General features: G+C 56.3%; 1 pseudogene across 1 annotated transcript; it reads left to right on the top strand.

The window, feature by feature from the left end:
- Positions 1-1,810: 1,810 nt before the first annotated feature.
- On the top strand, positions 1,811-10,746 carry LOC308524718 (checkpoint protein HUS1-like; annotated as a pseudogene). Its single transcript has 6 exons — positions 1,811-1,903; positions 4,450-4,495; positions 6,072-6,312; positions 7,643-7,740; positions 8,882-9,004; positions 9,781-10,746. The product of its transcript is annotated as a checkpoint protein HUS1-like (transcript).
- Positions 10,747-25,373: the final 14,627 nt, after the last annotated feature.

Raw genomic sequence — 25,373 nt, 5'->3', positions numbered from 1 at the left:
TGGGGAGGAGGCTGGGGAGGAGGCTGGGCGCCGGGCTGGGCCTGGGCCTGGGGAGGAGGCTGGGGAGGAGGCTGGGGAGGAGGCTGGGGGAGGAGGCTGGGGAGGAGGCTGGGGAGGAGGCTGGGGGAGGAGGCTGGGGGAGGAGGCTGGGGAGGAGGCTGGGGAGGAGGCTGGGGGAGGAGGCTGGGGAGGAGGCTGGGGAGGAGGCTGGGGAGGAGGCTGGGCGCCGGGCTGGGCCTGGGCCTGGGGAGGAGGCTGGGGAGGAGGCTGGGCGCCGGGCTGGGCCTGGGCCTGGGGAGGAGGCTGGGGAGGAGGCTGGGGGAGGAGGCTGGGGGAGGAGGCTGGGGAGGAGGCTGGGGGAGGAGGCTGGGGGAGGAGGCTGGGGAGGAGGCTGGGGAGGAGGCTGGGGGAGGAGGCTGGGGAGGAGGCTGGGGAGGAGGCTGGGGGAGGAGGCTGGGGAGGAGGCTGGGCGCTGGGCTGGGCCTGGGCCTGGGGAGGAGGCTGGGGAGGAGGCTGGGGGAGGAGGCTGGGCGCCGGGCTGGGGAGGAGGCTGGGGAGGAGGCTGGGGAGGAGGCTGGGCGCCGGGCTGGGCCTGTGGGAGGAGAGAGGTGAGCAGGTGAGAGCAGGAGGAGAGGAGGAATGGGTGGGCCGCTGTGGCACGCAGGCCAGTCCTCTCTGGAGTTCTGGGCCACTTCCAAAGGTTTCGCTTGGAAATCCCTCACAGATAATGTCCTGCCTCCGAGGTCCCACAGCCACGTCAGAAATCCTCTCAGAACCATGCCCCTCGGTGCCTCCGTGTCTCCCTGGCAGAGCCACACTTTCCCGGGAGGAACTTGGGTTTCTCCTGAGGCTGAAAACTCTCCTCCCCTCCCAGCCCTGTCCGCAGACCCCAACACCGCACTTGCTCCCATCCACTCCCTCCCCGCCTCTGGTCCCCAACATTCCCACCCCCCACACCACCGTCCTGCTAGCTGGCCCGTGTCCCCATGTCCCCACGTCTGTGGCTCTCGGGGAACAGCCCCCCTGGGCTCTCGCTTCACACGATTGGCCCCGAGCCTCCGGGGCTCCTGGCCGCTGCCCACACCCCCTGCCCCGCTCCCAGCAGCACCTGCTGTCAGCTTGGGCCTTGGCAGTGAGGGATGGGGAGGGCTGCTGGGTGAGGGCCGCTGGGGCAGGGCTGCTGGGTGAGGGCCGCTGGGGGAGGGCTGCTGGGGGAGGGCCGCTGGGGGAGGGCCGCTGGGGCAGGGCTGCTGGGGGAGGGCCGCTGGGGGAGGGCCGCTGGGGCAGGGCTGCTGGGGGAGGGCTGCTGGGGGAGGGCTGCTGGGTGAGGGCCGCTGGGGCAGGGCCGCTGGGGGAGGGCCGCTGGGGGAGGGCCGCTGGGGGAGGGCCGCTGGGGCAGGGCTGCTGGGGGAGGGCCGCTGGGGGAGGGCTGCTGGGGCAGGGCTGCTGGGTGAGGGCCGCTGGGGGAGGGCTGCTGGGGGAGGGCCGCTGGGGCAGGGCCGCTGGGGGAGGGCCGCTGGGGGAGGGCCGCTGGGGGAGGGCCGCTGGGGGAGGGTTGGGGAAGTCGATGGAAAAGAGAGAAGGGTTCATACCGGGCTCTAAAGAAGACAGAGATCATTCACCTTAGGAAGCAAGGACCTGGATGCTACACCACGGGGACGTCCAGGCTTGAAGCTAAGCACCGTTAGCCAGACCCAGAGGGACAGAGCCTGTGTGACCCACTCGTCCGAGGCCCCCAAGGAGGCGGATGGTGGTGCCGGGCGTGGGGAGGAGGGAGTGTTGAATGGGGACAGAGCTTCAGTTTGGGAGGATGGAAAGTTCTGGAGAGGGTGGCGGTGACGGCCGCAACCACAGCGTGACTGTGCTTCACGCCCGAGCCGTGCGCTTGCAGCTGGCGAAGGCGGTGAATTTTGAGTGGATGCATGTTTAGCTCCATGTACACATGTGAGTGAGACAGAGAGAGTCAACGTCCCGCCGCCGGTTAACGATTAGCTCGGGGCGCTGGGCCCCGCAGGTGGGGAACAGCCCGTCCCCGGGACCTTGAGAACAGCAATGCAGCGTCGCACCCAGGGCAAGGCCATAGCCTTATCAGCCGATCCCATCAGCCCTTAGCGCCTTGGAGAGCCCACACGTGCCACCTCCTCTTGGAGCCTGGGCTGCTCTGACCCGACACCCCTCAAGCTGCGTGCCCGCGGCCTTGCTGGCAGCTGGGGCTCCTCGCCTGCCAGCCCATTGAGCAAAGCTGCCCACGGCCCCCGTGGGGAGGAGGGCCTCCCGCCTGACCGGCCCCAGGTCCCTGCTGGGCACCGCGGGAGCGTCACGGGTGGGGTTCTCCTTGGAAAGGTGGCCACTCCCAGCTTCAGGGGACGGACCCACTTTGTTGCCTCATCACATGGATGGGGGGGGGGGCACCCACCTTTGCCGGAGGCCCAGGACAGGAGGACAGAGGGCTGTGTTAAAGGGTCGCGGCATCAGGAAGGTTGAGAACCGCTGCGTTAGAGCCTGTGTGATTGCACTTAATGCAGGAAAGAGTTTCTTGCCCATTACAACCGAATTCCTTAGGACCCTTTGAGATGGGTTTCTTGATAAGCCATTAATTTTCTCTTTTTTTCCAGCATGAAGTGTCTGAGCCCTTATTGTGTGTGAAACTTACAATCCTCAGCAACTGGGGACATCCGAAGTACACGTGTTTGTACAGATTCTGGGTCCACGGCAGCCCCGGGGGCCACGGCTAGAGGGTCTGGTGCCCACGGCCACGACCACGGGTCCGGAATACTCGTGTTCTTCTCCCTTAGATCTTCTGCATGTGTAGAAATCGAATAGAGGGTTCACACTTGCCCGTAAAAAGTGAATGAATTTTACTAATAAAAACTGTGAAAGTGGTTTCAATCTCCTGGTGATGGTTTCGCTTTTGAGGATGAACCATGTTGTTGGAACATTAACAAATGAATTTGTCTAGAAAAAGATGTATTATTTCATGGTCTTTCTTTTTTTTTTTTTTTGTTAATCCGAGGATTTTTTTCCATTGAATTTTATTTTGATTTTTTTCCATAGAATTTTAGAGAGTGGAAGGAAGGGGGAGAGACAGAGAGAAACATTACAATGTGAGAGAGACACATCGATTGGTTGCCTCTCACATGCGCCCCAACCACGGCTGGGGATGAGCCTGCAACCAAGATCCATGCCCTTGGCCGAAATCGAACCCTTCAGTCCACAGGTCAATGTTCTAGCCTCTAAGCCAGTGGTTCTCAACCTTCCTAATGCCGCGACCCTTTAATACAGTTCCTCATGTTGTGGTGACCCCCAATTTCATTGTTACAAATTGAACATCATTAAAGCATAGTGATTCATCACAAAACAATATGTAATTATATATGTGTTTTCCGATGGTCTTAGGCGACCCGTATGAAAGGGTGGCGACCCACAGGTTGAGAACCACTGCAATAAGTCAAACCAGCTGGGGCTTGTTTTACTTTTTAAAGTCTACATCATTTCTTTTTTCTTTAATTTTTTAAATATATTTTATTGATTTTTTACAGAGAAGAAAGGAGAAACATCGATGAGAGAGAAACATCGATCAGCTGCCTCCTGCACATCTCCCACTGGGGATGTGCCTGCAACCCAGGTACATGCCCTTGACCGGAATCGAACCTGGGACCTTTCAGTCCGCAGGCCGACGCTCTATCCACCGAGCCAAACCGGTTCCGGCTAAAGTCTACATCATTTCTATTATTTATGCTGTAAGAACTTTAACAGGATCCAGTGAAATTCATCATGAGACAAATTGCAGAATTATCACTTAACGTCACTGTTCTTTAAAATCCTGTCTTTACTACCCTTAAAATTTTAAATTTAAAACCATAATCCAGGGTGGCTACAGGGCTGAGTGGGGTCTAAAGCTGCCTGCAGCAGATGCGTGCATCTGAGCATTTTATTTAATCCTTTACAAATGAACCATTGTTTTTTGATATTTTAATAAAAGTGGCAATAGGCCCGGCTGGTGTTGCTCAGGGGCTGAGCGTTGACCTAGGAACCAGGAGGTCAGGGTTGGATTCCGGGTCAGGGCACCGGCCCGGGTTGCGGGCTCCATCCCCAGTGTGGGCTGCAGGAGGCGGCCGATCCATGATTCTCATCATTGATGTTTCTCTCTCCGCCTCCCTTCTCTCTGAAATCAGTAAAAATATAGTTAAAAAAACAAGTGGCCGTCGGTGTCAAGGTTCTTTAACGCTGGAACCCCTACTCACACCTGGGGCTGAGGATCCCGCATTCTAACGCAGAGCCTCCGCCGCCTCCCCACCCAGGGCGGAACCAAGGGGCGCGGGCTGGCGTTTCCGGCCGGACGCCGAGGGTGGGACGCTGAGGGCCGGAAGCTGAGGGGAGGACTCTGAGGAAGGGACGCTGAGGGCGGGACTCCAGTCCGCCGCCACAGGTCTCCCGGGCTCCATAAAGTTTCGCGCCAAGATTGCGGACGCAGCCTGTCTCAACCACTTCACGCGTGAGCGGGTCGCGGCCGCCCGGGGTGTGGAGGGAGCGAGGGAAGGGCGGGCCGACGGCGGAGGGGCGCGCGGAGGGCTTCCCTGGGGCTGAGGGGCTGGGAGCTGAGGGGCTGGGAGCTGAGGGGCTGAGGGGCTGGGGGACTGGGGGCTGAGGGGCTGGGGGCTGAGGGGCTGGGGGGCTCAGGGGCTCAGGGGCTCAGGGGCTGAGGGCTGGGGGCTGAGGGGCTGGGGGCTGAGGGGCTGGGGGCTGGGGGCTGAGGGGCTGAGGGGCTGGGGGCTGAGGGGCTGGGGGCTGGGGGCTGAGGGGCTGAGGGGCTGAGGGGCTGGGGGCTGAGGGGCTGAGGGGCTGAGGGGCTGGGGGCTGAGGGGCTGGGGGCTGGGGGCTGAGGGGCTGAGGGGCTGGGGGCTGAGGGGCTGAGGGGCTGGGGGCTGAGGGGCTGAGGGGCTGGGGGCTGAGGGGCTGGGGGCTGGGGGCTGAGGGGCTGAGGGGCTGGGGGCTGGGGGCTGAGGGGCTGAGGGACTGAGGGGCTGGGGGCTGAGGGGCTGAGGGGCTGAGGGGCTGGGGGCTGAGGGGCTGGGGGCTGGGGGCTGAGGGGCTGAGGGGCTGGGGGCTGAGGGGCTGAGGGGCTGGGAGCTGAGGGGCTGGGGGCTGGGGGCTGAGGGGCTGAGGGGCTGAGGGGCTGGGGGCTGAGGGGCTGGGAGCTGAGGGGCTGGGGGCTGGGGGCTGAGGGGCTGAGGGGCTGAGGGGCTGGGGGCTGAGGGGCTGGGGGCTGAGGGGCTGGGGGCTGAGGGGCTGGGGGGCTGGGGGCTGAGGGGCTGGGAGCTGAGGGTCTGGGGGCTGAGGGTCTGGGGGGCTGAGGGGCTGGGGGGCTGGGGGCTGAGGGGCTGGGGGCTGAGGGGCTGGGGGCTGAGGGGCTGGGGGCTGAGGGGCTGAGGGGCTGGGGGGCTGGGGGCTGAGGGGCTGGGGGGCTGGGGGCTGAGGGGCTGGGAGCTGAGGGGCTGAGGGGCTGGGGGGCTGGGGGCTGAGGGGCTGGGGGGCTGGGGGCTGAGGGGCTGGGGGCTGAGGGGCTGGGGGCTGAGGGGCTGGGGGCTGAGGGGCTGAGGGGCTGGGGGGCTGGGGGCTGAGGGGCTGGGAGCTGAGGGGCTGAGGGGCTGGGGGGCTGGGGGCTGGGGGCTGGGGGCTGAGGGGCTGGGGGCTGGGGGCTGGGAGCTGAGGGGCTGGGGGCTGAGGGGCTGGGGGCTGAGGGGCTGGGGGCTGAGGGGCTGGGAGCTGAGGGGCTGGGGGCTGGGGGCTGAGGGCTGGGGGCTGAGGGGCTGAGGGTCGGGGCTGGGGGCTGAGGGGCTGAGGGGCTGAGGGGCTGAGGGTCGGGGCTGGGGGCTGAGGGGCTGGGGGCGGGCCGTGGTAAGTGGACCCCCAGCTGGTTTGGGATCGGACTGGTCCCGGGGCGGCCCTAACCCGGCACAGGCGGTTCTCGGGGGCCGAGCTGCTGCCCTGGGAGCCTCAGTGTCCTCACCCCACCCGCGTGCCCCTGGCCCTCGCGCATGACCCGCGCCCCCCCCCCCCCCCCCCCGCAGGCGGCAGCTGCCTGGTGGCCAAGCTCCCCCGCCCTGCACCCTGCACATCCGCCCGCAGGCGCTCAACTCCATCCTGGCCGACCCGGTGGGCGCGGAGTCAGCATGTGGAGAACTTCTTCAGCGAGTTCCAGGTGGAAGGAACTGTCCTGTCTCCGAGGACAACGATGCCATCTACGTGGAGCTCGCGGCCGAGAACCGCTCCCGCGCCCTGAACACCGCGCAGAACGCCCGGGCCTTGAAGGTCAGGCGGACCCACCAGCACTTCCCCTCGGGACGGTGTCCATGGAGCTGGTGAGGAGGGGCCCGGCCGGGCAGTGGCCGCAGCAGGGGAGGGGGGTCATGGCAGCGGGGCCGCAGGGCAGGTGCCCCGTGACCTGCACACCGTGCGTGCGATGGCTCCGTGGGAACGGAGAGCACCCACGCGGCGTGGCCGGCCGGCTTCTCCGCCTCAGGCCCGCGGGTTCCTCCACGGTGTCTGTGTCGAGCAGCAGCCGCACTGACCCGACGTCCGTGAAGGTCGCTCCCAGGAGGCCGTGGAGGAACCTGAGGAGCCACCGCCCCAGACGCTGATGGGAGTGATGGCAGCCCGTGGCTCCCACGTGCCCGGCGGCGTCATTAGTCCCCGATGTCAGCACGGCTTTGCTCTGCTGGTTGGAAAGGATGCTCCTTTCTGAAGGCTGCTCCGGGAGGAACGGGCCTGTGCCGGCTGTTCCCGTAAGACCCTCAGTCAGCCCGGCGTGGCAGGAATGCGGCGGAGAGCGAATGTCCGCCCAGGGACGGCCGTGCAACTGACTGCCCTGGAAGCCCTTGGCGTTCCTGCCGGGTGGTGGCCGCAGGCACCGGTGTGGGTCACAGAGGGACGCTGCCCTGTCGGTGAGGAGCGATGTCCGGCCGGTGACAGCCAGTTAAGAGTAGTTTTCTTTCAGGGCTTAGTCTCAGAGCTCATTTAATTGACAGTTGGCTTCGGGCGAAGCAGTGAGAGCCGTGCTGACATGTGCTCCCGCGCCTGCCTACCATAGGGCTGTCGTCAGCTTGGGAGCTTCCTCTGGGGACGCCCTGGGGGCCTCGGGAGGGCTTCCAAGCCTGAGGGAGGCAGGGCAGCCGTCTAGGGACCCGTGATTCTCTGTGCAGGGCTGAGCCAGCAGGAGCCACGATCGAGGCCCGGAGCACTCGGAGCCTCCCCTGCGGGACCTCTGAGCTCGCTCCCTCGTTCCCTCCCCTCATAACCCAGGGTGCCGTCCCCTTCCCTGTGACTTCTCCCGGCGTTTCTCCTGAGGGAGCCAGCCACCCAGGCCTTGCCCACCTGCCTCCACCTGTTCACCTGTCCCCGCCGAGGTCTCTGCTCTGAGGGCTCCTCCCTGCGGGGTGTTCGAGTCCCTGTCCTCTGGCCTGTCTTCTCTCTGTTGCCATGCCATGCGGGTCCTGGTGCTGTCAGGAGGGAGCTGGGGGTTTGTAGGCTCCCTCGTCACCTGGTATGGAAGCTGATGATTGTGGTGGATTTTTACTTTATTATTATTATTTTTTTTCTTTTCTTTTCTTTTTTAAGACTTTGTGAAATATTCCACTTGCAGATTATTGAAGCAAACCTCAATGGAGACTTGAACCTGAAAATAGTCGGAACTAGTGTGTGTTACAACTCATTTTAAAGATCTTGGGAATCCGCCATCAGGTAGGTTTTCTGGTAGATTGTGTTTTGCTTCTGAAAAGTTGTTTCACACCTTACTGAGGCCTCTGAATGAACGGGAAGAGGGTGAAATTCGGGAGACTGTTTTATGCTTGGGGAGACAGGCGATAGGCTGGCTTACGTGCTGCTGGGATGGACAGTGGCGTGGAGAGACAGGCCTCCTGGGCATGAGTGTGCCTGGCTGGAGGGTGGGCTCAGGGTCTGGAAACATGGCGCCATCCCAGCTCTTAAATCCCTGTTTCTGCGACTAAAGGTGGCAAGTTCCCACCTGGAGCACAGTTGGAAGGTAGATGACGTTTCTCCTTTCCTCCTCCTTGGGTCTCTAACACTTAGAGGACTAGATGAGCAAATGCAGACTTTTCTCAGGTGAGCAGATTGCCTGTCTCCTGCGAGGTGATAGGCCACGGAATCAGTTCAGTGAGTGGTGAGCACGGCTGATGGATGGATTGGAGGCCTGTGCTGCAGTCACAGTGTGGGTGGGACGGGGGCAGGGGGAGAGGCCAAGGACCTGGGGAATGCGTTTGCTAGTGACCTGAAACCCTTTTAGTCACGCCTGTGTCCCAGACAGTTATGCTGGGCCCTTCCACTTTCAGAATTGGTTTGTCTCACCCCAGGGTTGCTGTGCACATTTTAGCATCGCTCTGGGGCTGGGCCTTCAGAGTGGAGGGTGCTGTGGGGAGATGAGGCCCATGTGGTCAAAGCTTTGGCAATGCTGAGGGAGAGGACGTCTTCTGGTCTGCCTCATTGTGTTCATTTTAATAAACAAGAAAGAGGGTTTTCTTACCTTGATGCTTTCCGTAGTTGAAAGGACTCTTTTCGCTCTGGAATGAGAGGCCTTGATTAGCCGTCCATAAGTGTACGAAGCATTAACTATACACGTGTACTAAGGGATGCCGTCTCCTTTGACCTAAAGGGGGAGATTGGGTCATGTTTCAAGGCCCTGGAAATTAAGATTTCCTGGAAATTGACATAGTATTTCAGAGTCAGGATTTAATAAGTTCTTGCTTAACAAAGGGTCCTATCTCCATCTCACACTATTTGTCCAGTATGCTAACATCAGGGTAACGCAGCTCATTTATTTAAGCAAACAGTCTGCTTTTACATCTAGATGTTTCTGTCATTTCAGCCTCTGAAAACGAGTCTGAGGACCGCAGCCCAGAGCAGATGGCAGAGGTGCAGGTGGACATCCGGAAGTTCCTGCAGTTTCTGGCTGGACAACAAGTGAATCCCACAGGGGCGTCTGCAGTGAGTGTGCCTGTGATTGTTTTCACATTTCACACGCTTGAGTCACCTGTGGTCTCTCAGCTGGTTTGTGGTCTCGTAATGCATGGCGGCTGGGTCACGTGGCCTCTGATTTTCCAGGGCCGGCAGATGATTGGGATTTCCCCGGGTTCAGAGGTAACAGAGGTGGGGCTGTGCTGTCTCACCGGGCGTCAGGCATGGTGTCTGCACCCAGAGAGGGGCTACGGAAGAATGCGCTGACCGTCCTGTTAATCTGACCTGACAGCTGAGCTGACATGTGCGCAGCCCTGACACCACCTGGCTTGGATTTAGGTTCCCCTCACGATGCCTAGGCTTCTTCCTGTGTCTCAAGCTGACGTCTGTGTCCTCTTGACCCCTCCCTTGGCTCTGGTCGTCCCGTCCTTGGCAGCACACCTACCTCAGCAGCATGCTCATTCCCTGTACCTGAGGAAGGGCTGACTTGTCTCCTTGCCGCTGACATCACAGCCCCTGAGAGCAGACTTACTTTGCTTGGAAGTGCTTCTGTCTTCCACGTCTTGTGGTCATGGGTCCTGGCTGCTGGGTCCTATCGCTCTGCCATCACTTCTCGTCCGGGGCGCTCCATCTGCCCTGTGCCTCCGCCTGAGGTTTGCTCTTCACCTGGCGGTGCCTGACCTTGCCTTCGCCGACCATCCCTGTGGGGCTGGGCGTTCCTGGAGCAGACGTCACCTTCAGTGGGTCCTGGATTCAGGGAGCAGCCCTGTGCGCAGAGGCTCCATAGTGATGGGTGTTTTCTGTCCCCAGGTATCGTGAGTCACAAGATGGTGCACTTTGACCTGCTCCACGAGGACGTGTCCCTCCAGTACTTCATCCCGGCCTTGTCCTAGCACTGCCAACTGCACGGAGCCCGGAGACCATTGCCATGACCCGGAGAGGCACGGGGTGATGTGCTCAGTCGTTTGTCAATATGTCCTCACAGCAGCACAAATTCTGTACATTTCCCTTATTTTTCCCTCCATGATAATTTAACTAGAAATTAAATTAATGAAATAATTGCATAAACATGTTACTTCATATTATTGTAACTTGGCAATCAATGGGTCTGCACTGCCTGTCACTACTTGAGCCAATTAAGCAGAGACAGGGTTGAATCATATATGAGCATTTATTCCAGTCCTGCTGACAGTATGGGAGAGCAGCAGGTCATCCACAAAAATCTGCCCCCACCATAAGCCAGCTGCTTATACTGGGTAGAAGGATGAAGATTACATGGGGAAGTAGGCAAAAGGTATGCCAAATGGGCAGTTCACAAGTAATGCAGGCTGGAGATTTGCAAAGGCCTGCGGGTATGCAAAGGCCGGGAGTATGCAAATGGCTGTCAGCTCTGGTTTCTGCAACAAGGTTGTTAATCTTTCCATGACAATAGGCAGCTCTGGGATGGGGAGGAGGGACCGCATTTCCAGGTGAGCTCCCAGGTAATGAGTGCAACTCCCAGCCAGGTTAGAATGTGCCCTCTTTAATCAGAATGAAACAATCACGGTTAACAGAGCATGATTAATATTTCTTAAAATTATAGCTGGTCTCCAGTATTCTGTTTCTGTCCCTATCATTTCCCCACTGCTGTTTTTACCATCTCATATCTATGAGATTTGTTTTAGATGAAAAATCTCATCCTGCCAGACTGCATTTGCTTCTGCCTTGATAGCAGTTCTTGGGATGGAATACAGGGTCTCAAAATCGGAAGAGATTGAATACAGCGGCAAGCTATCAGACTACAAAAAATAAACAGGAAAATTTAAGAGAATTCCCACATCCCAAACAGGTTAGGTAGCCAGGAAGTTAGGTTGGTTAAGTCAAATCCATAAAAAACACAAAACAAACCTTGTGTTTTACTTTGGAGATGGTTTCCCTAATTTGTTGAATGTTGTTTTCTATCTAGAATTGTCAGAAAGATTAAGACAGCACAGTCCTTTAAATTCCTCACAATCATGGTTATGCCGCAACAGTAAGTAATCTATTGCTGTCTAATTCTCTAGAACTGTGTCCCTCACCAGGCTCAGCTCTTGATTTATCCCCTGTATAGCCCTGGAAGTGGCATTCAGCGCCTTTACCCTGCTACAGGCTAGCTGGGTCACTTCTACATTAAGGGGCCTACCATTGTTGGGAAAATTGGACAGATACATGCAAAAAAGTGAAACTAGACCACCAACTTACACCATACACAAAAATAAACTCAAAATGGATAAAGGACTTAAATGTACGATGGGAAACCATAAAAATACTAGAAGAATCCAAAGGCAACAAAATCTCAGACATACACTAAAGCAATCTCTTCGCTGATACAGCTCCTAGGGCATTGGAAACTAAAGAGAAAATAAACAAATGGGACTACATCAAAATAAAAAGCTTCTGCACAGCAAAGGAAACCATCAACAAAATAACAAGAAGGCCCACTGTATGGGAGAACATATTTGCCAACGATATCACCATTAAGGGTTTAATCTCCAACATTTATAGGGAACTCATACAACTTAACAAAAGGAAGATAAACAATCCAATCAAAAAATGGGCAAAGGACTTAAATAGACACTTTTCAAAAGAGGACATTCAGAAAGTCAAGAGACATTTGAAAACATGCTCAGTCACTAATCATCCGAGAAATGCAAATCAAAACAACAATGAGGTACCATCTCACACCTGTCAGAATGGCTATCCTCAACAAATCAACAGCAAGTGCTGGAGAGGATGTGGAGAAGAAGGAACCCTCCTGCACTGCTGGTGGGAATGCAGACTGGTGCAGCCACTATGGAAGACAGTATAGAGTTTCCTCAAAAAACTAAAAATGGGACTCCCATTTGACCCCGTGATCCCACTTCTAGGAATATATCCCAAGAAAACAGAAACACCAATCAGAAAGGATATATGCATCCCTATGTTTATAGCAGCACAATTCACCATAGCTAAGATCTGGAAACAGCCTACGTGCCCATCAGTAGATGAATGGATTAGCAAACCGTGGTACATCTACACGATGGAATACTATGCTGCTGTAAAAAAGAAGGAGTTCTTACCATTTGCAACGTCATGGATGGAACTGGAGAGCATGATGCTAAGTGAAATAAGCCAGTCAATGAAGGAAAAATACCACATGATCTCATTTATGGATAATAAAGACCATTATAAACTTATGAACAAAAATAGATACAGAGGCAGAGCTGCCTCGAACAGACTGTCAAACTACGGGAAGACCGGGGAGGGTTGGGGGGTGAGGGGGGGGGGGTGGGGAAGAGATCAACCGAAGGACTTGTATGCATGCATATAAGCATAACCAATGGACATAAGACACTGCGGGGTAGGGGAGGCCAGGGGATTGTCAAGGGCGGGGAAAAAAAAGGAGACATATGTAATACTCTTTGTAATACTTTAAGCAATAAAACAATTTAAAAAAAAGGGGGGGGGGCTACCATTACTGGCACAACAAAGATGGTTAAAGCAATATAGTCAGCAGGGCTCCACCGGGGGAGGTGGTCATTGCAGTCTGGTGCCACAGCTATGAGAAGGTCTCTTCTGGTTCAGACCCTGTTATGTTTCTGGGGCATAAAGACTGTAATTGTGCTAAGGAACAAGGCCCTTCGGTGTTGTTGGCAGGGATATATGAGTAAACAGTCACCCCACGTATCAGAAACTAGCCGGCCGGCAGCTTAGTATGTCCATTACTATGAGGGAGGGTGAAGTGATAGAACAAGTCATACTGTAGTTATTACTACTGGAAGATAATAACTAGGACACCCAGTAAAAGACATCCCACACAGGAAGCCACTGCAGCAACTTAAAGAAGACATCCCTGCACCCTTCCCCAGACAGTGGGTCCCAACACATAAAAGTCCCCATATGTGACTTTCTTCCCAAATGAATAGAGTCATTTTTACATATTAGCAATAGTTGTCCCACTAGGCAAAATGTAAAGGTCCGTCTGCATAGGTTCCTCCACAGCCAGCGTCAGTGCGGTGCGAGTGGTGAGAGCATGTTTCAGGGTCCGTCCATTTCTCCGGTTGCCCATCGTCCTTGCTCTGCTCATTCTGTCTGCCTCCACACCTTCCCCACAAGGATCTGGGCTCTGAAATCTTTCATGGGGAAGGGGCCTAGAGTCTCTTCTGAAACTGCTTCATGTTGAGGAGGAACAAAGTTTTGTTTCAGAGTCAAGAGATCCTTGCTCTCTGTCAGAAGGACGATGAGGCCTAGGCACAGAAGGAGGTGGCAATGTTGTCTAGACGTGGTTTCCTTGAGTACAAGTAGGGCTTGTAATCTGGTGGAGACGAACTATGTTATAAAGTTTAGTATTACTGGGCAAAAGTTAGAATAGCAAGAATTACAACAAATAGTCTGGTGAAAGGAAAAAACATTTCAGTTCTAATAATTCCCTATTGAAACACATTTTTTCCCCCTAAAGTCACCCTCATTTTATTAAAGAGCCACATTAAGACCAATTTATTTACTGTATTAAGTCTAGTTACAATTTAGCTTGATTCTTTGCATGAACACAATAAAAATAAGAATTGATCATATAGACTTTTAAAAAAATGCTTTGTTGGAATCTCATGATTTAGCTTTACTTAGCCCTACAAGGCAAAGAAGCTGAGCCACCTAGCGGCCGTCAGGCTTGCTTGCAACACCTGTAGACTTGGGTGAATTCCTCGAGTTGAGGTCGCCAATGATGTCTTGAGGTTCCTTCCGTGCCATTTCTCAGGAAAGCAGCCTTTCTGCTTTACCTGGAAAGACTGCCGTGAACCAGGTGACCAACAGGGGACCAAGCTTTCTCCAGGGGCTTTAATTGGCCTCATTCCTTAAAGCTTTCTGGGGACATCCAGAGTCCAGGCATGTTAGACATGACATTCCTAAGTCTTTGTTAATAAAACCGCAATTGGAAACTGGTCTTACTGAATTCATGCAAAGGAACGTATTGCTGTGACTTAACTGATTAAGAATTGCCAAATTCTGGAGGGATCAGGTAGGGCAAAAAATACATAATTTACCATTTGCTTTCAAAATGCTTCCTTATATATGAAAAACAAAGCTTAAGAATCAGCAATACTTTTAACAAAAGTTACAAAAGCTATATAATTATTTTCAGTTCATTCAGTCCCATAATCAATTTTTGTTTCTCCTGATTTTTCCTGCCAGTACTTCTGTAAATCCTATTCTATAGAGCAAGCAAAGCATATCAGTAACCAAAATTAGGTTACAGACAGACAAGAACCCTCACTAGCTAAGAGTTTCCAGTGGAGGGTCCCCTGAGTAAGAACTCTGAGCAGCTGCTGGGACGTTCCTGCAATCCTTGCCACGGGTTCCGCCTGCCGCCAGCAGGGGGCTCCCCAGAGTGGGATGTGCCCCATCTTTAACAAACCAAACAACAAAAGACAGAAAACAACAGCAGAGACACTGTACAATATTTACCGACGCGCACAACCCACAGACAAGAGCTTCTCACCATGCCCCTTGTCTGTCCAGCCACGGAAACCTCAGGATGCCCTGCATAGAAACAACCACTGAAGCAAAGCAATGTCTCTCGTCCCAGAGTGGGTCAGACTAAGGGCTCGGAGACCAGGCAAGGACCACCGGAGGTCTCTTGCCACACAGCTGATCAGGCTCGCCCAGACGAGAGGCAGTAAAATACCTTCGGCGCCATGCACAGTGCATACTTCCTTACAAAGAAGCCCAGAGAGAGGCAGCTACTGCGTCTCCTGCTGTACAAACACGCTGGATTCCTCCTCCTGTCATACAAACACGCTTGATCCAACTTAGGTCTTAGGTGAGACGGGATTGCCGAGGCTGCAGCTGGGACTCAAAACAGGACCATACCTGGCAGTGCTGCAAATAAGAGTCCAGGCCTCAGCCCCAGGAACCCCCAGTCCAGGCAGCAGGATCCCCAGTACCCACCCCAGAGGAGTCCCTCGCTTACGTCCCTTCGTGGTTGCCAGAATATGTAATCAGACAATCAGTGGGTCCACGCTGTCTGTCACGACTTGAGCCAATTCAGCAGAGACAGGGTTGAGTCATATGAGCATTTATCCCAACACTGCCGGCAGCGGGGAGAGCAGCAGGTCACCCACAGACATCTGCTCTGCCTCCACCATATGCCAGCTGCTTATACTGGGCAGAAGGATGAAGATTACACGGGGAAGTAGGCAAAAGGTATGCCACATGGGCAGTTCACAGGTAATGCAGGCTGGAGATGTGCAAAGGCCTGCAGGTATACAAAGGCTGGGAGTATGCAAAGGCTGGGGGTTTGCAAAGGGCTGTCTGGCTCTGGTTTCTGCAACAAGGTTGTTAATCTTCCCATGATGATAGGCAGCTCCCAGATGAGGAGGATGGGCTGCGTTTCCAGGTGAGCTCCCAGGTACCGAGTGCAACTCCCAGCAGTTAGAATGTGCCTCCTTTCATCAGAATAAAACAATCACGGGTAACAGAGCAGGATTAATATTTCTTACAATTATAGCTGGTCCCCAAATACTCTATTTCTGCCCCTATCATTACTTCTTTGTTCTCATGTCTGTTTTGTTTTGCTGTTAAGAAATTGAAAGGGAATTATCCATCCAGACTTTACACAGGCCTTTTATTGGAGCTGTGAGTCCTCCTGTACTAACAACTGCTGACATGGCGCTTCTTCCCAGGCACTGTCTCCAGCTCAGCGAGGTGTGGCCACAGGCCCTGCAGGACCCACCTCAGCACTTCTGCGCCCTGGGCTCCCCTGTCTGCCGGCCTCTGTCCCTGGGAGCCCGGGCGGGCCCTTCTGCCCCCAGGCTGCTGCTGAAGGTGCGTTAACAGTGGAGGAGCCTCTTCCCCTGCATCACTCAGAGCGGCCCTTCTGTTCTTCCCTTGAGAACTAGCAGGTGCCTCCGTCCGCGGTGCCGTCCGGGGAGGACAGGCAGGCAGCGCAGCCGCGCTCGGGGTTTGCCCTGCGGCTCCTTTACTTGGCAGATCCGGTGAAGGGACCTGCCCGGCCAGTGGCAGGGATGGGATCAGGACCCAGAATTCTGTCTCATGTATAGCCCTTTCCCGCACTGTGGCTAAGTGGCCGGGATAATGAGTAATACATGTCAAAGTTAACACCCACCAATCATTTTAGGAACCTGGAAAGTGTCTTAGTTTCGAATCTGCTGTGGTGAAGCTGGTTTCCATGCAATTTTTACAACATCCTAAGCCAGCTGTCATTCCCCTCCGCTCGGCATGCTGTCGACTAAGTGATACCCATCTGGGGATGTCAGGGATGGCGGCCCCGGAGGTGGCAGGAGGAGCAGCAGGAGGTGATGGCTGTGCCTGGCCCCCCTTCCGTCCGCCCCCCCCAGCCCTGGCTCCACTGCGTCAACCTCTACAGCACACGGTCCTGTGAGTCAGGAATGTGAGGTCAGTGTCTGGTGACTCTCCTGTCTTGAGGACATGGGACCCTCCACTTTGGACGTGTGGGACCCAGGGGTGGCTCCAGCTTGGCCCTGGGGTGTCGAGGGGCCATCTATGGATGTGGGCTGGTCTCGAACCCCGCACAGCAGACACTGTGCGGGACTCGCATCACATGGTGAGGTGACCCAGATGGCAAAGACTTCCAGAGGATTCTGTCCTGTCTTAAGACATCAGGTATTGCTACTGAATAATGTTGGTTTTGTGTGTTGTTTTTTTAAAATATAATTTTATTGATTTCAGAGAGGAAGGAAGAAGGAGAAAGAGATAGAAACATCAATGATGAGAGAGAATCATTGATGGGCTGCCTCCTGCAAGCCCCCTGCTGGGGGTCGAGCCTGCAACCCCGGGCATGTGCCCCAACCAGGAATTGAACTGTGACCTCCTGGTTCATAGGTCAACACTCAGCCACTGAGCCCCGCCGGGGCCGGGCTGAATAATGTTTTTATTCCCTGTGGCTTTAGGGGAAAGTACTCCCAAGAAGAGGACGGAGGATGAGAGCCGGGCTGGTGGGGGTGAGCACGGGCTGAAGTGACACAGATGAGCAGACACTAAAAACTTCTCCTGAGTGTGCGCCACGCTCCCTGCACTATGTACTGGGACGAGGTGAGGGCAGCGGTGGTCACGGCGACTTCCTGTCCCTGACGCGTCTGAGGGAAATCAGGGTGGTCACTAGACCCTGCAGTGCTGAGAGTGGTTGGTGCTGGGACGGTCCCTGTCCCTCAGGTGGCATCGCCACAGGTGTCTTTGCAGAGAGGGGGGGAGGGGCCCGGAGGGAGCAGGTGGGGCGGAAGCCATCCCTTCACTCCCAGGGACCAAAGGGCCAGGCGCCCTTGGGGACGCCCGTCAGGGCATTTGAACACAGAGCAGCCAGTGGGGAGGGGGAGGGTGTGGCGGACCTGGTGCCATGTGTCATTCACAGCTCTGAGTGCACCAGACAAAGCGCCACCCAGAGCCTCTACCTCGGACACTGGCTCTAGGTGTCCTGTGATGGACACAGCACCAGCCGTGTCACCAGCTGTGTCACAGTCACCCCAGCGGAGAGCAGGTTGACTTTGGTGCAGCTGTGTGAGCCCCATGGAGGGAGGACGCATAACACCCTCACTTGGATCTGAGGGAAGCAGCCCTGCGGGGGGTGGGGGGGGTGAGGAGTGTTTCTGAGGGGACTCACAGTTGGCTGATCGTCCACAGGTGCTGGCCAGGGGGAGGGTCAAGCCTTTAAGAGCCCTGCCCTCACGGCTTCGCCTGGGCTGTGACGGGGAGGCGGGAGCCATGGAGCTGGGGAGGAGGCTGCTGGTCCCAGCCCTGGCACTGCTCTGCTTCCTGCCGCCCGGGCCTGGGAGCTGCGCAGAGGAAGGTACGTGGATTCTCACCAGGATCTAGCCATTGCCTCTTGTTTTTGCCTGAGTCCAAGTAGTGACCAAACTGTGCCTGGGCACTGCGCTGCTCCGCGTGCTGGCTGGGAAGGGCTGGGTGCTGGGAAGGGCTGGGTGCTGGGGAGGGCTGGGTGCCGGGGAGGGAGGGCTGGGTGCCGGGGAGGGCTCTTATCGCTCTTAGGTAGCAATTGTCCTCGTGATCAGTGCCTCTTAAGTACTGTGTCCTATGGAGTCAGGAGGAGCAGAACTGAACACTGGGCATTAAACCTGAAATACAGAATTTGTGGTTAAAAAATCCAAATAGGCTTTTGTTCATCAACTTAGTGGAGACAAAGGACAGTGCGTAGCGGGCGCATGCTTTGCTTCCCGAGGCTGAGGCTCCAGGCTCCTGCCAGTGGGGCTTCTGCCCTGCATGGTTCCCCCCCCCCCTCACCCCCTTAATCCAGGCCTCAGGGACTCCCGCCCATCAAGTCCTGGTGAGTCTGATCCTTCCTAAGGAGGAGCTTGGGTGGGGATCTCCTAAAAGGAGCCCTTCTCAAAGCCATTTAACGAATTGCACCAGGAATATTTGTCCTGGAAGTCGCCTTGGAAACAAGGTGACACTGTCCAGCTTCAGGGCAGCTCCTGGTCCTACTGTGCTAATGACCGCGGGGTCAGGCCCCACCCACCCACCCAGTGCCGGCCACCAGGACACTCCAGGGTGATAGTCATTCTGTGTCCGGACACTGAGCCCTGGACATGTGGCCAATGTGATGGAGAAACTCACCCTAACCCTTAACCTTATTGTGTTTTAATATATTTTCATTGATTTCAGAGAGGAAGGGAGAGGGAGAGAGAGAGAGAAACATCAATGATGAGAGAATCATTGATCGGCTGCCTCCTGCACACGGGGGATGGAGCCTGTAACCTGGCCATGAGCCCTGACCGGGAATCATACTGTGACCTCCTGGTTCATAGGTTGATGCTTAGCCACTGAGCCACACCAGCGGGGCTTAACCTTATTTATTTTGAATCCAGCTCAGGCAGCTCTGTGGCTGTGGCCAGCATGTGGGCGGACACACAGGGACAGTTCTCCCTCGGTCCTGGCACCTCTGCTCCTTGTCATCTCGGGTTACGTGTGTGGCCTTGCACACTTCACTCCTGGGGCATGTAGAGTACGTCCGGACCCCCCGGGAGGAAGAGGCAGAGCAGGGTGTCATCCTCTGGTCCCTCTGACCTGTGGGGTGGGGGCCAGCTCAGTGGGCAGGGACTCGGTACCTGGGAGCGCACCTGGAAAGGCAGCCCATCCTCCTCATCTGGGAGCTGCCTGTTACGGAAAGATTAACAACCTTGTTGCAGAAACCAGAGCCGACAGCCCTTTGCAAACCCCCAGCCTGCATTACCTATGAACTGCCCATGTGGCATACCTTTGGCCTACTTCCCCATGTAATCTTCAGACTGTGTAATGCCCTCCTCCAGGTCAGAGGACACCGCAGGCTTCAGAGGGGACTCTGTCTGCAGTGGTCCTTCCTGTGGGCACAGGACATGGACAGGAAGGCACACACTTCCTGAAGGGGCTGGGGTTTACCCGCAACAGACACAGCGGGAAGGAGCCAGAGGGCGATGGCTGTGAGGGGCCAGGTGGCTGCGGGAGGCCCCGGTCAGCCCAGCACAGACCTTGAGCTCTGCAGGGGCCTGTGCTCTGTTGACCACTAGCCTGTCAGCGTTCTGGGGACAGCAAGTCCTGGGAACAGTTCACAGAAACGTGCCTGGGCCCGGAACCCACAGGTTCTCAGCCACCCTCCCTGGACCCTTCCAAGTACCCCCACCCCCCCCTCCCCATCCTGGGAGCCATTCTGAGCCACAAAACACCCCGTCTTCTTGGTCCTTTCTTCGGGTAAATACCAGTCCACACACAGTCCTGGGGCAGAGAGAGTGATTGGTGCAACACCCAGTGAAACTAAGAGCTGGGGGTGGGGCGGGGGCAGCGAGGATGCCCGTAGCCGTCCCCCGAGTCCTTGTCCCCAGTTATCGGACCTCCTCGGAAACTGCAGGGCCCAGAGAGATGGCTTGTCTTGGGCAGACACGCAACCCCTGTGTAAAGCGCACTTGGTAAGAGGAGCTCTGAGAGGGCGGGAGCGTGCATCTCTGATCAGGAGGGTGGTGGGCGTCCTGTAGTCCGTGGTGTGGCGCGTGTCCTGACACCAGGAGCTGCTCCCGTTCACCGTCTCCTAGGGGATTTTGGACGAAGCCGGCCGGCCGGCCACCGCAGCTGTGACCAACCCACCCCAGGGAAGACAGTCCCCACGGCCCAGGAGCCGGCCCCGGGAGTTTCTGGCGACCAGGAGAGGTGAGCTGCCTGTTCCCAGGGGACTTATAGGCTGTGTTTCCAAGTATGAATTCAGTATTTCTTTCAAAAGGAACATTCCACCTTCATGTCAATGGAGGGAAAAGGGATTTTTGCAGGAGTTGCTGGGATTAAAGGACCGTACACAGACTGAGCTTCTACCCAGCTGCTGTTTTAGGTGCCATGGTGACGAGGAGACCCCGGTCTGAGCCTCCTTGCCTGGCCTGTGCTGTAGCTAAGACTAATCCAGACACTGACAGCATACCCCACATGTGCCACCGTGTCCCCCCCTTTTTAAAAAATATATTTTATTGATTTTTCACAGAGAGGAAGGGAGAGGGATAGTTAGAAACATCGATGAGAGAGAAACATCCATCGATCAGCTGCCTCCTGCACACCCCCTACTGGGAATGTGCCCACAACCAAGGTACATGCCCTTGACCGGAATCGAACCTGGGACCTTGCAGTCCGCAGGCCGATGCTCTATCCACTGAGCTGAACCAGTGAGGGCTTGATGTAAGAGGTTTTTAAAAATATATATTTTTTTATTGATTTCAGAGAGGAAGGGAGAGGGAGAGAGAGACATCAGTGATCAGAGAGAATCATTGATTAGCGGCTCCTGCACCGCCCTCACTGGGGATGGAGCCCGCAACCCGGGCATGTGCCCTTGGCCAGAATCTAACCTGGGACCCCTCAGTCCGCAGGCTGATGCTCTGTCCACTGAGCGGCACAGGCCAGGGCCGACCTGAGAGGTTTCCTCTGGCCAATAGTTCTGGGAGCGTCCGTGGTATGGAGGCCGCCAGGAGCGCGAACGGCTGCTCCCTCCCCAGCGGGTCCTTCTGGCTGAGCAGCATCTCACCACCACGCGCGGGGCAGATTCGGGGTTTCCTTGGTCTTGCGTCTCGAAGCCATTTCCTTCCAGCCCCACTGACGTCATAAGCTTCTTCCCGTCCCGTCTGGGACCTCATGTCCGAGTTCACAATCAGCCTCTTGTGGCCGAAAAGAGGAAACCAGAACAAAGACGGACTCACATTTCCGGAAGGTGCGTGTGGCCAGGACCCGGCGTGGCTCCTGACCTGCCTGCAGCTCATTCGTCCTGGAGCCCATGACCCGGGAGAAGGGGCCCAGGACCCGGGGGAGTCGGCAGCCCTGGGGCGGGGGGATGGGTGTGCGGAGGTTGGCCCTGCGCTTGCTCTCCGGCTCCCAGAGGCGGTGGGACCCGCAGGATGGACGAGGCTGCAGCCAGGGGAGCCTGGCTGGGATGGAGGCCTGGGCGAGTTCTGCAGCCTCGTGGGCTCGGGCTGCCGGAACTTTGACCTGTGAAGTGGGGAGACCTCCCAGAGCTGCCCGAGAGGATGGGGTTCCAGAAAGCACCTGGCGGCTGGAAGGTGTGGCTCAGTGGTTCAGCATCGATCTAGGAACCAGGAGGTGAGGGTCCTGCTCCCCGTGGAGGCACATGGCTGGGTTTCAGGCTCGATCCCCAGTGTGGGGCGAGCAGGAGGGAGCCGATCCATGATTCTCTCTCATCATTGGTGTCTCCCTCTCCCTTCCTCTCTGAAACCAATACAAATATATGTTTATTTATTTTTTATTTTTTTAAATATATTTTATTGATTTTTTACAGAGAGGAAGGGAGAGAGAAAGAGAGTTAGAAACATCGATGAGAGAGAAACATTGATCAGCTGCCTCCTGCACATCTCCCACTGGGGATATGCCCGCAACCCAGGTACATGCCCCTGACTGGAATCGAACCCGGGACCCTTCAGTCCGCAGGCAGATGCTCTATCCACTGAGCCAAACCGGTTTCGGCCAAATATATGTTTAACAAGAAGTCCTTACTCTGAGACCAGTCATAGCAGCCCACAGCCAGGAGGGCCCTGCCGGCCGAGGTGACAGAGCCTCCCTACCAGCCACGTGTGGTTTCCTCAGAAAGACGCGAGCACGCTCACACCAAGCACCGCGACCTTCCTTTAGGACCAAAACTTATCCTTGAAGAAGCCCGTTTCCCCAAGGTCATCGGAGAAGGTGAGCGAGTGCTGAGGCCACAGAACGTCCCGCCTTCAGCCCGGACGTCACCGCGGAGCAAGAACCCGGATGTGTCCTTCACAAACCACTTGTGTAATTTTTTTATTTTCCTGAGGGCTTCCTGGTGCGCGTTCTGCTTAGCCGCTGGGAGGGACCATGGGACAAAGCAGCCGCCCAGAGGCCCTGGTGCAGCCACAGGACCCCTGTCGCTGGGGGTGCAGGAGGGGGTGGGGGAGGGGGAGGCCCATCAGAGCAAATGGCCACAGGGTGAGGGGCCGCTTACCAAGGGGTCGCAGGTGAAGGAGACCCAGGCTCTGGGCAGCCCAGGGTTCCCTTTTCGCTCTGCCTTTCCACCGCTGTGTGCCCTCCAGGAAGTCACTCGCCCTCTCTGTGCTGCAGTAGCCTCACCTGTTCAATGGGCCACAGCTGCTCCTCACAGGAGTGTGGGGTGATGGTGTGTGCACCCCACGGGCCCTGAGGGCATTCCGCTTCCTAGTCAGCACCCCGGCCTCACCCCTCCCTCCCCCAGCCTCCAGGGACCGCACAGGCCCCTCTGGACCTCTGGCATGGACTCTGGACGGGCCACTGCTCTCCTGTCTCCTTCCAATCCCCGCTGTCACGGTCCCAGCAGGAAAGAGAGGGCGAGTGCAAACGATTCTCTGGACGGACTTTGGCAGAGGGGCTGTTGACAGGTGTGGGAGCAGGCGGACAGCCAGCAGGGAGGTGGCCCCCGGAAACAGAGAAGGTCTCAAGGAGGCAGAGCCAGCTGATCACAGGCAAGTGGGCACCTGAACAAGGGGGCGGGGCCAAGCGAACAGCCGGAAGTGGGCAGGTGATGGAGAGGGCGGGGCCTCGTGAAGATTGAAGGGATGCGACCAGGAGCCCCCAGAAGCGGAAGAGGCAGGAAGGACCCTCCCCTGGAGCCCTCCAGGGAGCACAGCCCAGACACCCCGATTTCAGATTCTGGCCCCAGAACAGGGAGAGCACGTCTTCCTGTTGGTTGAGGCCAGTCAGTAGTCATCGGAGCAGCAGCCCCAGGACATGGACCCCTCCTTTTGGGGGTTAGACCGGGTTCTGGGAATGGCTGAGTCCTGTGCCCCAGCAGGGGGGCCCCCCTAGGGCAGTGGTTCTCAACCTTCTGGCCCTTTAAATACAGTTCCTCATGTGGTGACCCAACCATAACATTATTTTCGTTGCTACTTCATCACTGTCATGTTGCTGCTGTGATGAATCATCATGTAAATATCTGAGATGCAGGATAGTCTTAGGCGACCCCCGTGGAAGGGTCGTTCGACCGTGAAAGGGGCCGCGACCCACAGGTTGAGAACCGCTGGTTCACGGGGACCAGGCGGAGCTGATGGGGAAGGAGTCGGCTTCTCCGGGCTGTTTTCTTTGGGCCAAAGGACTTGTCATCACAGGACACCTTTGAGCTGGGAACCCGGCCCCCGCTCCCCCCCGGGGGCCTGTGGAGGCCTTTCTCTCATGATGAGCAAGAGCCAGGGACCAGCACCTTCCAGCCGGGATGCCTGAGGGGATTTGGAGAAAGTCTCCCTGGCTCAGTGCCTGCAGGCGGAGCAAGCAGGGGCAGCTCAGCAACCGCCTCTCTCCCTCTCTCTCTCTCTCTCTCTCCCTCTCTCTCCATCTACCCCTCCGTTTCACCTGTCATTTCATTTTTTTTTTTAAAAATGTATTTTATTGATTGTTTTACAGAGAGGGAGAGGGAGAGGGATAGTGAGTTAGAAACATCGATGAGAGAGAAACATCGATCAGCTGCCTCTTGCACGCCCCCTACTGGGGATGTGCCCGCAACCCAGGTACATGCCCTTGACCCGAATCTAACCTGGGACCTTTGAGTCCGCAGGCCAAAGCTCTATCCACTGAGCCAAACCAGCCAGGGCTCACCTGTCATTTCTGCTTCTCTCCCACCACCTGTCTCTGTGGACGAAAGGGGCCGCATGCTAACCTGACAGCTCAGGGGAGGCCTTGCGAACTCGGAGACCTAAATGCACCGCAAAGGCCGGAATGACATTAAACTTTAAGGAGTCGCCTCCTAGGCCGGTATCTTCCCTGACAAGGTCCACCTTCACCGTCACTGAGCCCGTCTGTCTTTTTGCATCTAAGACAACGTCCCTGGGAAACTTACAACTTCCCTTTCCCGACCTCCTCAGGGCACAACACAATGCCCCGGGCGCCAGGACAGAGACCGCAGTTCCTTCGTGGTTGTTATCACCAGGGGCCGGTGCATGGAGATTTGTGAGGGGGGGTCCCTCAGCCGGACCTGCATCCTCTCCAATCTGGGAGTTTCTGTCCGTCTTTGCAATCATATGAGCGAATTGTCTAAGACCCCCCAACCCAGTTTGGTTTGTTGCTCACAGAATAATATTGGCTTTTTTTTTTCTTTGCATCATTGGTGGAGATTTCCTGGAAGTTTTAGATCTTCCCTTTAACTTTTCCTGGACACTCTGATTTTAATTATGTCTCTCACCTTTGCTTTCCCTCCATCCCCCATCGCAACAGTAACGTGCTCCAGGCTCACTTTGCTCTAGCCCAGTGGTTCTCAACCTTCCTGATGACGCGACCCTTCCATACAGCTCCTCATGTTGTGGGGACCCCCAATTTCATTGTTACAAATTGAACATCATTAAAGCATAATGATTAGTCACAAAAACAATATGTAATTATATATGTGTTTTCCGATGGTCTTAGGTGACCCCTGTGAAAGGGTCGTTCGACCCCCAAAGGGGTCACGACCCACAGGTTGACCGTCTGCCACCAGCACTACGATTCCCAGCATTCCTGGTGCTCCCTGTCCCCGCGCTCTAGGTTTTCCCTTCCTGCTCTGTCACGGCCTCCCACTCTGCCAAGTCTCCCCAAGCCTCCGGCTCTCCTGCTCTGCTCTCCGCCCGGTGGCTTGGGGGAGCAACCGAGGGAGCCCTGACCCCCAAGCTGCTGGCTCTCCCGCTCTGCCCAATGCCTGTGTATGCAAATTAAACCGCCATCTTTGTCGGGTTAATTTGCATATTAACACCTGATTGGCTGGTGGGTGTAGTGAAGGGACAGTCAATTTACATGTTTCTCTTTTATTATATAGGACTAGAGGCCCAGTGCACAAAATTCGTGCATGGGTAGGGTCCCTAGCGGCTGCTGGCTGCTGGCCAGGGCCTCCCTTCCCCACTGCCAGCTGCCGGCCGGGGCCTTCTTTCATTCCTCACCAG

The sequence above is a fragment of the Myotis nattereri genome (assembly GCF_964212035.1).
Source record: "Myotis nattereri genome assembly, chromosome: 9".
NCBI lineage: Eukaryota > Metazoa > Chordata > Mammalia > Chiroptera > Vespertilionidae > Myotis > Myotis nattereri.
The sequence above is the reverse complement of the archived record's forward strand: the minus strand, read 5'-3'. Positions and strand labels throughout refer to the sequence as shown.